This window comes from Lepidochelys kempii, chromosome 1, assembly GCF_965140265.1.
Source record: "Lepidochelys kempii isolate rLepKem1 chromosome 1, rLepKem1.hap2, whole genome shotgun sequence".
Lineage (NCBI taxonomy): Eukaryota > Metazoa > Chordata > Testudines > Cheloniidae > Lepidochelys > Lepidochelys kempii.
In genome coordinates this window covers 286,454,356-286,469,333 of record NC_133256.1, presented here as the reverse complement: position 1 = coordinate 286,469,333, position 14,978 = coordinate 286,454,356, and the positions used below count along the sequence as shown (strand labels likewise).

At 44.5% G+C, this 14,978-nt stretch overlaps 1 protein-coding gene across 2 annotated transcripts in view; it reads left to right on the top strand.

The window, feature by feature from the left end:
* The first annotated feature begins 9,597 nt into the window (after positions 1–9,597).
* RAP1B (RAP1B, member of RAS oncogene family) overlaps positions 9,598–14,978 on the top strand; it is a 76,085-nt gene continuing 70,704 nt past the window's right edge. Inside the window, exon 1 of one of the 2 annotated variants that reach the window (XM_073327835.1) lies at positions 9,598–9,764. The gene's annotated coding sequence lies outside the window, so the exon portion shown is untranslated. Of the gene's footprint in view, positions 9,765–12,363; positions 12,383–14,978 lie in introns of those variants that run through there. The other variant, XM_073327836.1, reaches the window with a different exon arrangement.

The following is a 14,978-nucleotide window of genomic DNA, read 5'->3' as shown; positions in this document are numbered from 1 at the left end:
TTATTCAGCTTTTAATCCACTTAATGTGGTGCCATGTTAATTTTTCAACTTTCTAGTATTTTTATCAAAATGTCATGCGGTACCAAGTCAACTGCCTTACAGAATTTCTAGTGCATTACATCAGCAAAATTACCTTTATCAAGCATACTTGTAATTTCATCCAAAAAAGATAGTTTGCCAGGATTTATTTTCCATAAATGTTGATTTGCATACATTACATAATGGCATATGGAGCTTTTTACCTCTAGGATACTCTTTTGAAGTTAGTACTGATTGAAAGTTGTTACTACCTGGAATCCTATGTAAAATAAGATTGGTGGTTTCCGTTCATTTTCTAGTGGATAAGTGTCCAGATCACACAAACTATGAGCAGCACTAATTAGCAGTTTAAGCATAGAAGTCAAGGATAGAATGGTCATGAAAATTAAACTATTTGCTTATCCCTAGAACCGGTCTGAAACATATGCCAGGAGGTGGGGCATCATGGGGAAGTTTTAACTGCCACAAAATGTATTCAAGGGACACCATCATAGATCCTAACCGCATCAGCCACACCGTCAGAGGCTCGTTCATCTGCACATCTACCAATGTGATATATGCCATCATGTGCCAGCAATGCCCCTCTGCCATGTACATTGGCCAAAATGGACAGTCTCTACGCAAAAGAATAAATGGATGCAAATCAGACGTCAAGAATTATAACATTCAAAAACCAGTCGGAGAACATTTCAACCTCCCTGGACACCCAATTACAGACCTAAAAGTCGCAATTATTCAACAAAAAAATTTCAAAAACAGACTCCAACAAGAAACTGCAGAACTGGAATTAATCTGCATACTGGACACCATTAGATTAGGCTTGAATAAAGACTGGGAGTGGATGAGTCATGACACTAACTAAATACTATTTCCCCATGCTAATTTTCCCCCTACTGTTACTCACACCTTCTTGTCAACAGTTTGAAATGGACCATCCTGATTATCACTACAAAAGTTTTTTTTCTCCTGCTGATAATAGCTCACTTTAATCGATTGGTCTCGTTAAGAGTTGGTATGGCAACCCCCATTTTTTCATGTTCTCTGTATATGTATATATATATAGAGATAGATAGATAGATATCTTCCTACTGTATTTTCCACTGCATGCATCTGATGAAGTGGGCTTTAGCCCACGAAAGCTTATGCTCAAATAAATTTATTCATCTCTAAGGTGCCACAAGCAGGGCCCGCTCCAGGCACCAGTGAAGGAAGGAGGTGCCTGGGGCGGCCAATAGAAAGGGGCGGCACTCCGTCCGTCATCGGGGCAGCACGTCCGGGTTTTCGGCTGCAATTTGGCGGTGGGCCCTTCAGGCCCTCTTGTCCTCTCCGGCAGCACTTCGGCAGCAGCTCAACCAGGCTTGGTTTGTTTTGTTTTTGGCCACAACCAGTCTTGCAGTTCTTAGTCAAAGTTGCCATGAAAGTCAATTGGTTCTTTTTTAACAAAAAGAGAATTATGTAGAAGATAACAAGAATAGTTAAGAAAAGCAGGATCAAATAAATCTTTAAAGCAACACTGAGAAGCAAAAAATAAAAACACAACACAATTTTTTAAAGATGAGTTTAATTTTAGGTTATATGATCAAGATCATGGCCCAAATTCTTTACTGTTGGCATAAAGCAGCTTTAAAGCCAGTACAGCTTTTATCACCCCAGCACAGATGATACAGAGCCAGTGTAACAGCTCCTATGCTATTCCTCTCCCTGTGGCTGATGTAGGGAGCAAGGTCATGGCAAAGGGGCATGGCCAGGGCTTCCCCTCATCCTAGCAATCTTTGGATATTGTAATAGCACCTTGGGATCATTGGCAATGGGCACAAGTTAGAACAGCCTTCAGGCTACTGCAAGTTACACAAGGAGATTCTCCTGATGCACCTCTGCCACAGAGTCAGTGTAATGCAAAGGTGATTTTATTATTACCTTTTGAGTTAATTATTACCCTTTGAGTTTGGCTAGCTGTTCTTCAAACTCCTTTTTGGCTTTTCTTATTACATTTTTACATTTAATTTGGCAGTGCTTATGCTCCTTTCTATTTACCTCACTAGGATTTGACTTCTACTTTTTAAAAGATGCCTTTTTATCTCTCCCTGCTTCTCTTACACGGTGGCTCTTTTTTAGTTCTTTTACTGTGTTTTATAATTTGGGATATACATTTAAGCTGAGCCTCTATTATGGTGTCTTTGAAAAGTGTCCATGCAGCTTGCAGGGATTTCACTCTAGTCACTGTAGTACCTTTTAATTTCTGTTTAACTAACCTCCTCATTTTTGCATACTTCCCCTTTCTGAAATTAAATGCCACAGTGTTGGGCTGTTGAGGTGTTCTTCCCATCACAGGAATGTTAAATGTTATTATATTATGGTCACTATTTCCAAGCAGTTCTGTTATAGTTACCTCTTGGACCAGATCTGTGCTCCACTCAGGACTAGATCAAGAGTTGCCTCTCCCTTTTTGGGTTCCTGTACCAGCTGCTCCAAGAAGCAGTCATTTAAAGTATCGAGAAATTTTGTCTCTGCATTTCGTCCTGAGGTGACATGTACCCAGTCAATATGGGGATAATTGAAATCCCCCACTATTATTGAGTTCTTTATTTTGATAGCCTCTCTAATCTCCCTTAGCATTTCATCATCACTATCACTGTCCTGGTCAGGTGGTCGATAATAGATCCCTACTGTTATATTCTTATTAGAGCATGGAATTACTATCCATAGAGATTCTATGGAATGATTTTTATTTCATTTGATTCCACATTTTCTTTCACATATAGTGCCCCCCGCACAACCTGTTATGTCCTTCCGATATATTTTGTACCCCGGAATGATTGTGTCCCATTGATTGTCCTCACTCCACCAGGTTTCTGTGATACCTGTTATATCATAGAATATCAGGATTAGAAGGGACCTCAGGAGATCATCTAGTCTAACCCCCTGCTCAAAGAAGGACCAATCCCCAATTTTTGCCCCAAATCCCTAAATGGCCCCCTCAAGGATTGAACTCACAACCCTGGGTTTAGCAGGCCAATGCTCAAACCACTGAGCTATCCCTCCCCCCTCCTCTGTCTTTAACACGAGGCACTCTAGTTCACCCATCTTATTATTTAGACTTCTAGCATTTGTATACAAGCACTTTAAAACTTGTCACTGTTTATTTGTCTGCCCTTTTCTGATGTTTCAGATTCTTTATGTGAATGTTTCTCGTCTGATCTGGCCCATACTTTCTTCTCTTCCATTCCCTCCTCCTGACTAAAACCTAGAGAATCTCTATCAATAGACTCCTCTGTCCGATCCACATGCGCCTCTGCAGCAATCGGCTTTCCCTCATCTCTTAGTTTAAAAACTGCTCTGCAACCTTTTTAATGTTAAGTGCCAGCAGTCTGGATGCACTTTGGTTTAGGTGGAGCTCATCCTTCCTGTATAGGCTCCCCCTATCCCAAAAGTTTCCCCAGTTCCTAATAAATCTAAACCCCTCCTCTCTACACCATCGTCTCATCTACGCATTGAGACTCTGAAGCTCTGCCTGCCTACCTGGCCCTGTGCATGGAACTGGAAGCATTTCTGAGAATGCCACCATAGAGGTCCTGGATTTCAGTCTCTTTCCTAGCAGCCTAAATTTGGCCTCCAGGACGTCTCTCCTACCCTTCCCTATGTCATTGGTACCTACATGTACCACAACCACTGGCTCCTCCCAGCACTACACATAAGTCTATCTAGATGCCTCGAGAGATCCGCAACCTTCGCACCAGGCAGGCAAGTCACCATACGATTCTCCCGGTCATCACAAACCCAGCTATCTATGTTTCTAATGATCGAATCCCCCATTACTAACTCCTACCTTTTCCTAATGACTGGAGTTCCCTCCCCCGGAGAGGTAACCTCAGTGCGAGAGGAAACCCCAACATCATCTGGAAGGAGGGTCCCAACTATGGGAAGGTTTCCCTTTATTCCTGTTGACTTCTCTCCTTCTCTGTGCCTTTCACCCTCCTTAACAGCGCAGGGGCTGTCTGACCGGAGGTGGGACAAATCTACAGTGTCCCGGAAAGCCTCATCAACATGCCTCTCTGCCTCCCTTAGCTCCTCCAGTTCTGCCACTCTGGCCTCCAAAGCCCGTACATGGTCACTGAGGGCCAGGAGTTCCATGCACCAAATGCACACATACGCCATGGGCAGGTAATCATATATGCTACACTGAGTGCAATAAACAGGATAACGACCCGCTCTCTGCTGGGCTTCTGCCTGCATTTTCTCCTACAGCTACCTAGGTTAATGATAGGGTTTTTGATTAAATCAAGAAGTTTTGATTATAGGTTAGTTTAAAGGTTTTAAAGAATGGCAAGTGTACCTCGCCCCCTTCCCACTCCCCTTCCAAACTCCCTGTTAGCTGTCCCTGGTCACTTGCTCACTGCTTTATAAAGTCCTGGCCTTCTTGATAGCCCTGCCCCCTGACTAAGGGTCAGCCAAAGAACAGAGGCTTCTAGGTTTCAAACCTTGTTTCGAAGCTCCCAGCTTCCAACTGCAGGCCACAGCACACAGCCCTTCAAACAAACAAGCAAACAAACAAACAAACACAAGCTCAGCAAACAGCAAGTAACCCCCAAACACAAACACACACTACAGACATCCACTTACCCCAAGGGTCCTGTATTTGCTCCTCCTTCATCTTGAGAACTCCCTCTCAAAACTCCCTGTTAACAACAAAAGAAGTAGAAAATATTTTTAGACCAGTCATTATTAAATATACTAACTTTTGCTTAAATTTTGGGTCAAACCAGAAATGGAGCTATTTTTAAATATCAGCTTTGTTAAATGTTACATAACTTTGGAAGATCAATGAATTTAAGGTTTCATCCAAACACTGTTAAAGTCAATGGGAGTTTTTCCACTGACTTCAATAGGTTTTGAATTTGGCCTTTAAAGACTATTTCAAATATGAAGAAGAAAAAAAAATAAAAAGTTGCCAACATTTTGAAATTGACATACAAATCAAAGTATAGTTTTTAAGGTTCAAGAATATTGTTTTTTCAAGTTTAAACCCTGCCGTTTTTCGGTGAGGTAAGATTATTTTTCTCTTTCCAAGGGAAAGAGTGGTCTCAGAGTTACAAGGACACCATCCCTGTATCAGACTGATTGCCCTGACCTTCTGATCAAGTTGGGCTGGACCCAGGTACCTTCTGAGCCCATCAACACTATTCGTGCATCTGACTTCTAACTCAAACAAAACTCTCATTTACTTCACTGCAGAACTGCAGTACTTAGCCCAAGCACTCTCTTTACCTGCACTTTTTAGGTTTTATTTTAGATGCAATGTTCTACAAAGTATATAAAAGCAGAGCGGGGAAAGGCTTTGTGTCAATTTCCAGTAGTATGCAACTCAGAGTCACATGGGAGAAACTGAAATTTGGTTTGTTAAACTCTATGCAGTCCTAATATCTTGAAATGTGGTTTCATCCCTCTCATAAGTTAAGTGGGGTTGTGCCTTTGATGGGAGACTTCTAAGAAAAATCCAGGTACTGCAGGAAGCGGAGTTGGTGATTCAGGAAGCAGTAATCCTCTTTCTGAGTCAGTACTGAGCTAGTTACTCATGACACGCGTATTGCTGGAAGTGCTGTCTCTTGAAAGAGAAGTAAAGCCAAGGTCCTAACACTTGAAATCATTAAAATACCATGAGATATTTTGCAAGGGTAGGAGTGCTAGCTCAGATCCTGGCAACATTCCACCTCAGGTAGTTACATTCCCTCTCTAGTTCAACTCGATACATTATTCTTAATTTTGTCCTCCCAAAACATTGCTGTTGTGACAATCTTGTTCCTTATCTGATTAGCTGACTGCCCAATGCAATTTGACAGATCTTTTCAACAGAAAATAAAATAAAGAAGGCTTTTCTGTTTCCAAATTAACCCTTACTTTAAGAGTTTAAGTTTCAAGGCTAATGGCATCTTCTTGAATCCCCCTATGATACTGAGTAGTGTGCTTTGAAAGCAGTCATGCTGGACCTTATTCCACACTTTTTACACATACTGCTGTTATCTCAGATAAAGTAGTCTCCACCAAGTAGAGGAAAACAGACTCTGTAAGTAATGTTGATGTTTGTTATTGTTTAGATTGCAGTGCTGTGCTGCTGTAAGATCGCTTGTATAGCTGCTCTTTTCTGATGGGAAAGAGCTCTCCCATCAACATAATTGAACCACCTCTAATGAGCGGCGGTAGCTATGTCAGCAGGAAAGCGTCTTCTGCCGACATAGCACTGTCCACACTGGCGCTTCTGTCGGTGTAACTTATGTCTCTCAGAAGGATAGTTTTTTCACACCCCTGGGCGACATAAGTTATACTGACAAAAGTGCTAGTGTAGACATAGCCTCCGTTAAATCCAAAACATTTTAACAAGCAGGGTGGGTCTGTGAATCAATATTTTGCCTCCTCCCTCCCCAAACATAACCAATTCCATTCACCACAGTCACATCATTATGAGTATGACTGGCCTGAGGATTTTGGTGAGGGTTAGCAAGGTGATTCTTTGACTTACACCTCAAAATTAAGAACTCATGTTACATTAAAAGGGAGGAAGGGGGAAGACCCAGCATCCTACTGCAGAAATGAATCCTAGCTGCCTGTTTCTATTGAGCCTAGTTATCAATTTGCAGCAATTTACATTTTCAAGGCCACCCTCACAGGGGTATTGGAACCATTTTTATAGGGGAGTGCTGATGATGGAAACCATGTATTTAGTGGTTTTTATTACTACTTCAAGCCAAGAGGTGAGGCAGCACCCCTAGTTCCAGCAAAACTGACCTTCACTAACACAAAGGATAATTTTTTTAAACAAATTCTGATTTTCCCCTTCATAAAGCTCAAAGGCCAAGCTCTGTTAACAAAAGGCTCACATAAACTCCCACCAAACCCCTCCAGCTGATCACTGGTATGACAAAGGGCAAAATTTGGCCCACTGTCTGTAAAGCACTTGGTAATGAAAGGCACTGTGTAAAATATTTTCATAATGGAAACTAACTTGAAATCTTAACCATTGTGGTTGCTATCACTCCTGTTATAATTAACAGCATGTGTATTAGCACTTAATACTGTACGCGATTAAACTAGCTCACAGTGGAAAGCTGTGTATGGTTTTTTTTTAACCAGAGGGAGGAGGAGATGTCCTCCAATTTGTTCTTTTAATCTCTATATTGAATTTTTGAGGGAGCTGACAAAAATATATACAAATAGAAAAAATAAATACTGAGACACAAATATTCTCATATTTTTTCAGTAAATGTACTGTAAAAATACTTACAAGAAACACCATGAATATAATTTTATTTAAAATATACAATTACAAATTCACCTAGATTAGCAACTAAAGTCTCCCAACTTAATTATTTTTACCTTGAAAGGGGGTCTAAAAAAACTACTACATTTTTTGCAACCTGAGCTCTCTTGAATTATCTGTCACTTACAAGGGTTCATTATCAAAGTATTGTACAGCGTTTTAGCTGTAAAACATCAAGACATTTGTCTGGACTTTGGAAGAGATTTTATGATGTTTTGGATTTTATTTTAGTGCAATGCTCTGAAGAAAAATATTTTTAAAGGGGAAAATAAGAACTTCTTTGTCACTTTCTTAGTGCCTTGGATCTAGATGGAACATCTAATGCTGTGATCTATTTGCTCTTTTGGCTGCACTTTGGCCACCTCTGCTCTAACACTCTGAGGTATAGTATTTACTATATATTTATCATGAGCTACATGGACTCCAAGCGGCATACCAAATAATTTTCCACTATCATGCAATTTGGGGAAATTTAATCTTTTTTTTTTGTCTTTTATATCTCTGTGCTACAAACAGAAAGCCTCTGCTTCCTCCACACCCACTCCCTTTGCCAATAATCTCATTGTAACTTCCTGTCAGTTTCACACACTCTGTGATGAACTTCCTCTAAGCAAGAGCTTTATCTGAACACACCACATTAACCATTTGCTTAATAAGTATTTCCCTTAAATATAAATAATTTATTCCTAACATTTAAGTCTTTAAATACATTGTTATTCAAATGAGAGAGAACACTTGTGACTTTAAGAAAAAAGGCATTTTATATTATTCAATATAAAACTAATATGAATGGGGGAAGAAGGCTCAAGAAAGATCATAGTTCCTTCAACTTTAATCGGTCCCCTGCCCTTGTGGCAGTGGAGGCTAATGATAAGTTGTAAGGGTTGGGAGGTTTAATAAGGCATGTCCAGAGTAATAATATTTTGTGTTTATATGATACCAATTATCCAAGGATCTCAAAGCACTTTACAAACATGGGTAAGAATTAAGGGGGTCTATGCATTTGTTTTAATTTTTTACATTTCTCCCCAGTTTTTTTTAATAATTTAAGGAGCTGTTTATACATTGAGATCAGTATTAAACCAATCTCATGGTTTTAACTGATCTGTAACTATTAGGAATTAGGATGAGACGTTGGTGGGGAAGTAGATTCTTCCTTATCTGCCTATTGTGGGGTTTCTTGCACCTCTTTTTGAAGCGTATGGTGCTTCTCTGGGTTGGAGACTGGATACAAGACTAGACAGACCATAACTCTGATCCAATATGGCAATTTCGTATGTTCCTAGAGTTAGCCTTCTCATATTTCAGTTCCTGACTGATGGCAATACCACAGGAAGACTAGATCTTGCTTTATTTCATTCCCCTAACTCGCTCTCTGAGGCAAAAAGAAAAGGAGGACTTGTGGCACCTTAGAGACTAACCAATTTATTAGAGCATAAGCTTTCGTGAGCTACAGCTCACTTCCTCAGATGCATATCGTGGAAACTGCAGCAGGCTTTATATATACACAGAGAATATGAAACTATACCTATTCCCACCCCACTGTCCTGCTGGTAATAGCTTATCTAAAGTGATTTCCAGCACAAATCCAGGAACGCAGAAATGCCAATCATGAAGTATTTGCGATTATGCAAATTCTAACACAGAGATTGGGGAACCGGGCTCAGCAACCACCCTTGATCTCCCTGATGTGAGTTGCTAGGACCCTGAGTGGGGCAGTGAAGGGTAAGAGGGTAGTCAGTGCAAGGGTCTGACCCCTCAGAGGGCATGCTGGCGGTTGTGGCGTAACAGACCAAGTCAGTGAGAATCCATTGGCATGACAAGCTACACACGTTGTCACAGGCTAAAGCTGATTCAGACCCTTAAGAGACAAGGCGGGCGAGGTAACAGCTTTTATTGGACCAACTTCTACAGATAGCAAAAGCGTCTGTCACAGGCAGGTACAAACCACACGGTGTTGGGCAGTAACCCACCCGTGCTACCCCCGAGCCCCCACCCCTCTGCCCTAGCGTACCCGCCAGCACACCCCCAGCGCGCGACGTGCCCGCCCCGCCCCGCCCTCTCTCGGGCACGGCTCCACTACCCCGCGAGGGGATGGAGGGAGTCACCCTGACCGGGGGGAAGGGGAGGGAGGTTCCATCTGAGGCGGGCGAGGGGCCGCGGGGGCCGCCGGGCTAGGGTTCGCGCGTGCGCAGTTTCGGAGCAGGGCGGAGAGGTCACCTCTCCCCAACCCCCACCCCCACCCCCGCCGCCGGAACGAGCTAGGGAAACCAAAGCGAGGCTCGGCGTGCAGCGTCCGCGTCACGACGACGGCTTCAAGCCTCGCCCAGGCAGCGGTAGCGAGAGAGGGAGCGGGTGTGCGGAGCAGGCTCAGCCGGGGAGGAGGCGACAGGAGGAGCGGCGGCGCCGTCCGGTAGGCGGCGGCGGCGGCTGAGAGGGGAGCGGGGTGGTTGGGCCCCGGGCGGGACACTCCGGTACCGGGCGGGCGGTGGCTGCGGCAGCGGCGTGTGTCTGGTACAGGTGGCCCCGCGGCAGAGGGAGCGGAGCGGGCAAAGGGGGTCGGGGCGGCCGCCGCGCCGGCTGGAAGAGCGCGCTGTGTGGAAAGGGGGCAAGTGTCTGAACATGGCGGAGCAGGAACCGAGAGCGGCCGCCGCCTCCTGCCCCCGGCAGCGGGGACACGCGGGGGGGGGGGAGTCTGGGGCTTGGCTGCCACTCGCTTCCCCGCCCCTCGAGCTTTGTGGGGGGGGCGCCCCGGCGCCCGCCCGCCTGCCCCGAAGTTAGAGCGGAAGCGGAAAGTTGTAACCCCTGAGCTCTGAGCTGTTTCCCAGCCCGCGCCTGGGCCGGCGGGGGTCAGGGGCCTCTCGGCTCCGGGCGGTGAAGAAAGTTCTCACCCCCGCCTTGTCAGCCCGTTGTGGGAAGTCTGCGTCCAGCCCCACCTAGGCCGGCAGTATCAGCCGCTGGAGAGAAGCTGCTCACAGTTTCCATCACCCTCCCCCGGCGTGGGGCGAGTGTGTCCTGCCCATAGGCCTCGTCCGTTTCACTTGCATTGGACTGAGGTGATCCCCTGCCATGGTGTCGGCCCCCAAAGTCCGGGCATCACGGGCAACATATTAAGACTGCGCTGGCTCTTACCTCGCGAAACGTTCTCTCTTCATCCCTTCGTGCTGGTGGTGGGTTTTTTTGTTTTGTTTTTTGCTTTTAAACTTCTGGTTTCTGTGCTGTTTATACAGTGCCTCAAGTGTGCTGAGCACTTTGGTAGTGGGACTAAGAAGGCACAGTGCCTGCCCAGAAAGAGCTTGCCATGTAAATAGACAACACTGCAGTCATTTAATGTTTATGAATCTTCTGACCCTTATCCAAATAAAAAAGGAAAAGAAACCTGGGGAATTTGTAGGTCTTGATCATCTAGTCTGAATTATTACATAATACTGGCTGAAAAACCTCACCCAATAACTTCTGTATCAAGCCCCCAACTTTGAGGTATAGTATATTTTAGAAAGGTATCCAGGGTGGCATGACTGAAAGCTGTCAAAATTTATGCCACAGAAGAATAAAATGAGGCCTTGTAGGATGTGATCATTATACTGTAGTCCAAATTGACACAAGTTAGACTGTGCAACATTTACTGAAATGCTGTTGTTCTTTGACTTTTTTAAAAGGAATGGGTAATAAATGCTATTTAGGAAATGTCTCTCCATTTTGAAAAGAGTTTCTGTATTACTTGTGGTATAAGTGTGTAACTTTGTGTGACTCCAAAAAGGAATATTTAGACAACATCACAAACCAAGCATTTTTAATGCAGTTGGGACTCACTCATCTGGAAATTTTGATAGCACATTTAATTAAATATAACAACCAGTTCTTGTATAGGAACTCTGAGATTTGTGAGTTCAAGCACTGACCCCCTCAGAATATATTCTCAGATAGCTAGCCTGAGCCACCGCCACCCCTGCTGTCATAGCCACACTACTATTTCTGTCTACCTGTGGTGGGAAGCCACCCTTCCAGGTGCTATGTAGACATACCCTAAAGCAGGGGTCGGCAGCCTTTCAGAAGTGGTGTGCAGAGTCTTCATTTATTCACTCTATTTTAAGGTTTCACGGGCCAGTAATACATTTTAACGTTTTTAGAAGGTTTCTTTCTAAAAATCTATAATATATAACTAAACTATTGTTGTATGTAAAGTAAATAAGGTTTTTAAAATGTTTAAGAAGCTTCATTTAAAATTAAATTAAAATGTAGAGCCGAGCAGTGTGAGTGCCACTGAAAATCAGCTCACGTGCCATAGGTTGCCTACCCCTGCCCTAAAGAGAGACGCTGGCAGCAGAGTAGTAGACTCTTTCAGCTTTGAGATGAAAAAACTGTTATGCCAAACTATAGTTAAGTCTTAACTGTCTTTGCAAACCTCTGTGGTCTGCTGTTATATATGATAGTGTCTCTGTTTAGTCAGTTAAGGCCATTTATCATCTCTAGGTACCTGCCTGTTACATGGACATCTCCTCTACTGAAACTGTGAGATTGCTAGACCACAATTAAGTGCAAGATTTAAGATTAAGCAAAGCTTGCTTCTTCAAACTGTTGATAAACTGCTGTATACCAGCTAAAAGTTACATCGGGGTGGGCAAACTAAGGCCCCTGGGCCTTATCCAGCCCACAGGATCTCCCTCCCCCCCCCAAACCCATGGTGCCACGGGGCTAAGGCAGGTTTCCTGCCTGCCCTGGCCCTGCACTGCTCCTGGAAGTGGCCAGCACCATGTCCCTGCGGCCCCTGGGGGAGGTAAGGGAGCAGAGGGCTCCATGCACTGCCATCACCTGCGGGTACCTCCCTCAACTCCCATTGGCTGCGGTTCCCCGTTCCTGGCCAATGCCAGCTGCAGGGGGCGGTGTATGCAGAGCCCTCTGCTGCCCCGCCTCCACCAGGAGCCACAGGGATGTGGTACCAGCCGTTTCTGGGAGCAGTGCAGGAACAGGGCAGGCAGGGAGCCTGCCTTAGCCCCGCTGTGTGCTGCTGCCACAATGGAGCTGCTCAAGGTAAGCAGCGCCGGGTCAGAGCCCGAACTTCTTCTGCACCCCAACTCCCTGCCGCACCCCAACCCCATGCCCTGAGCCCCTTTATGCACCCCTCCTGCACCCCAACCCCTTGCCTTGAGTCCCTTCCTGCACACCGCACTCCCTCCCTAACCCCAACACTACATTCATGGTCCTCTTCTTCCTAATGGATGAAAGAGTGTCAGAAGTAACTAACACAACTCCTCACGTGCACATACACATACCAGTTTACTGTCCTTGATCATACACCTGACACTATAGGGTAGTTTCTCTAGGGCCTTGTCAAGAGTTAGAAAAAGCTGAGTTTCATTATTTTTTTTAAAGTTAGCTGAGATCTCATGTGCTGTTCTTTTTAATGTGAGGTTTTGTTTTTTTTTAAACAAACACAAAACCAACTCTGGTAGAGTTGACAAGGAGTTAACCACTTTTGAAAACATGTTCAAGTGCTAATACACTTTAAATAGCACTAATTAAAACATCTAGCAAAATATTCTTTAAAAAACACCTCTTCTCCTAGCACTTGTCCTACATGGGGCAACTGACTGGCATAGTAATAGTGGAATAGCTAGTCACTCTTAGTCCAGAATAGTGTCCACATAGGGAAGTTATACTGGCACCGCTTTAGTGTAATAGCTATTCTGCTATAGCTACGCTGTTCAATTTCCCCATGTTGACAAGTCCCAAGTCTAGACAAGCACTACCTGGTAGCCATCGTACAGAGCAGATCAGTATCCCTCCCTCTAGCATTGTTGTGGTAAAATCCCTCTTCCAGAAATGAAATTAGTCCTGTGAATTATTTTTTTAGCTGCAGACGACCATGTCTCCTCCACGTAGAAAAACCTATACAATATTTAAGGCTACTGAAATAAGGGTGATTTAAGTTTTACACTTGTTTATATACAGTTAAGTGGTTCTCAACCACCTGTATGCTGTGACCGCATGTTCTTACAGAAAAAGGTTTTAGGCACTTTCTCCCTTCTAGCCATAAACAAAGGGAGGAGGGTTATGACTGTCAAACCTATAAAGTAGTTAACTTTGGATACAAAATGAAACTGCTGCTGATATAGCTCCATCATTCCAGAGATACTTCTCCTTAATGTCACCATATTTTGACTCCTGGTTCTTCTGTGATGGTTTTCACCAAGTACACTCTAGTCATTCGTGGGACCTTACAGAAGTTCATCTGACAGCACCCCAAACAACTGTTGCAATGGAACTTTCAAAAGCCACTCTGCAATATCACTTTATGCTTAGTCCATAGATTCCCAACTGGAAAGCCAAATGGGAGCGGACACTACTTGAAGCAAGGGCTGCTGTGCAGCCATGGAAGGACCCTGCCAGGGCAGGAAGGCCAGGCAGCAGCACAGAGACACAGATCAGGCCCCTCTGTTGAAGGGGTTTCTTCCTTGAAAACCATGTGGCTCAGAGGCTGCATCCCTGGTCTCTTCTGCAAGCCTCTAATTTTTAATCCTGTAAGGGGATTCTCAGTTTCCAGGGCCACTTGTACCCCTCCTGCAGGCATTGCAACTTAAAGGGTGAATGATTTGAACCTTAATTGCATCCCGTTCCTCTAAAGTATATTATGTGCCAGTGTTACTAGTATCTCCAGGACTAATACATGAACAAATAATCTTAGAACAGCTGTTATAAAATAGAAAGTTCCTGTAAATTGCAGACACTGTTAAAGGTAATCTTGAAATTTTTTTTTATTGGACTTGTCCTTTTTTGCTTTGTGCTTTTTCTGCTAGGACTGAACGTCCTCTTCTTTTGTAACCTTGGAAATATCAGTAATTGTAATTCTGGCCTTCTCTTATTTTGCTGTGGGGGGCTTGTTGGGAATGTATTGTTAGTTCTTACTCACCTAAATAAAGGGTAGAGAAGTTTGAATGCTAAACAGACTTGCTTGTTTGAGTACTTAATTGCTGAAACTAACTCTCTTAAACAGTTTTTAACCGTCTGAATTTCTGTAGATTAAGAGGAGAGGTCTGGATTAACCATGCCATTTTCCCCTAGTATAAGCCAAGTTTAGCACTCGTTCCTTGATTTAGTGGGTCAAGATTGGCCATAGGGGATATCCTTTTGTTGACCACTGCGGTAGTGTGTGGTAGCTAACCCTGACCTGATCTAACCCTTCCTAATAGTCTGGACAAGGGGTGGGCAAACTTTTTGGGCCGAGGGACACATCTGGGTAGGGAAATTGTATGCAGGGCCAGGGCAGAGGTGCACGAGGGGGTGTGGGGAGGGGGGTGCAGTGTGCAGGAACGGGCTCAGGCAAGGGATTGGGGCAGAGGAGCAGTGTGGGGTGTATGAGGGGGCTCTGGGAAGGGAGTTGGGGTGCAGGATGGGGCTCAGGGCAGGGGTGCAGACTGTGGGAGGGAGCTCAGGACAGGGGGTTGGGGTGCAGAGGGCACAGAGTTGGGATGCAGGAGGGGTGTGGCGGGGGTTGGGGTGCAGGGTGCAACCTGGGCTCAGAACAGGGGGTGCATGGTGCAGCAGGGGCTCAGGGCAGGGGGGTGTGGGCTACAGCCTGGCGTCGCTTAACTAAAGTGGCTCCAGGGTAGCAGCAGCAGGCACTGGG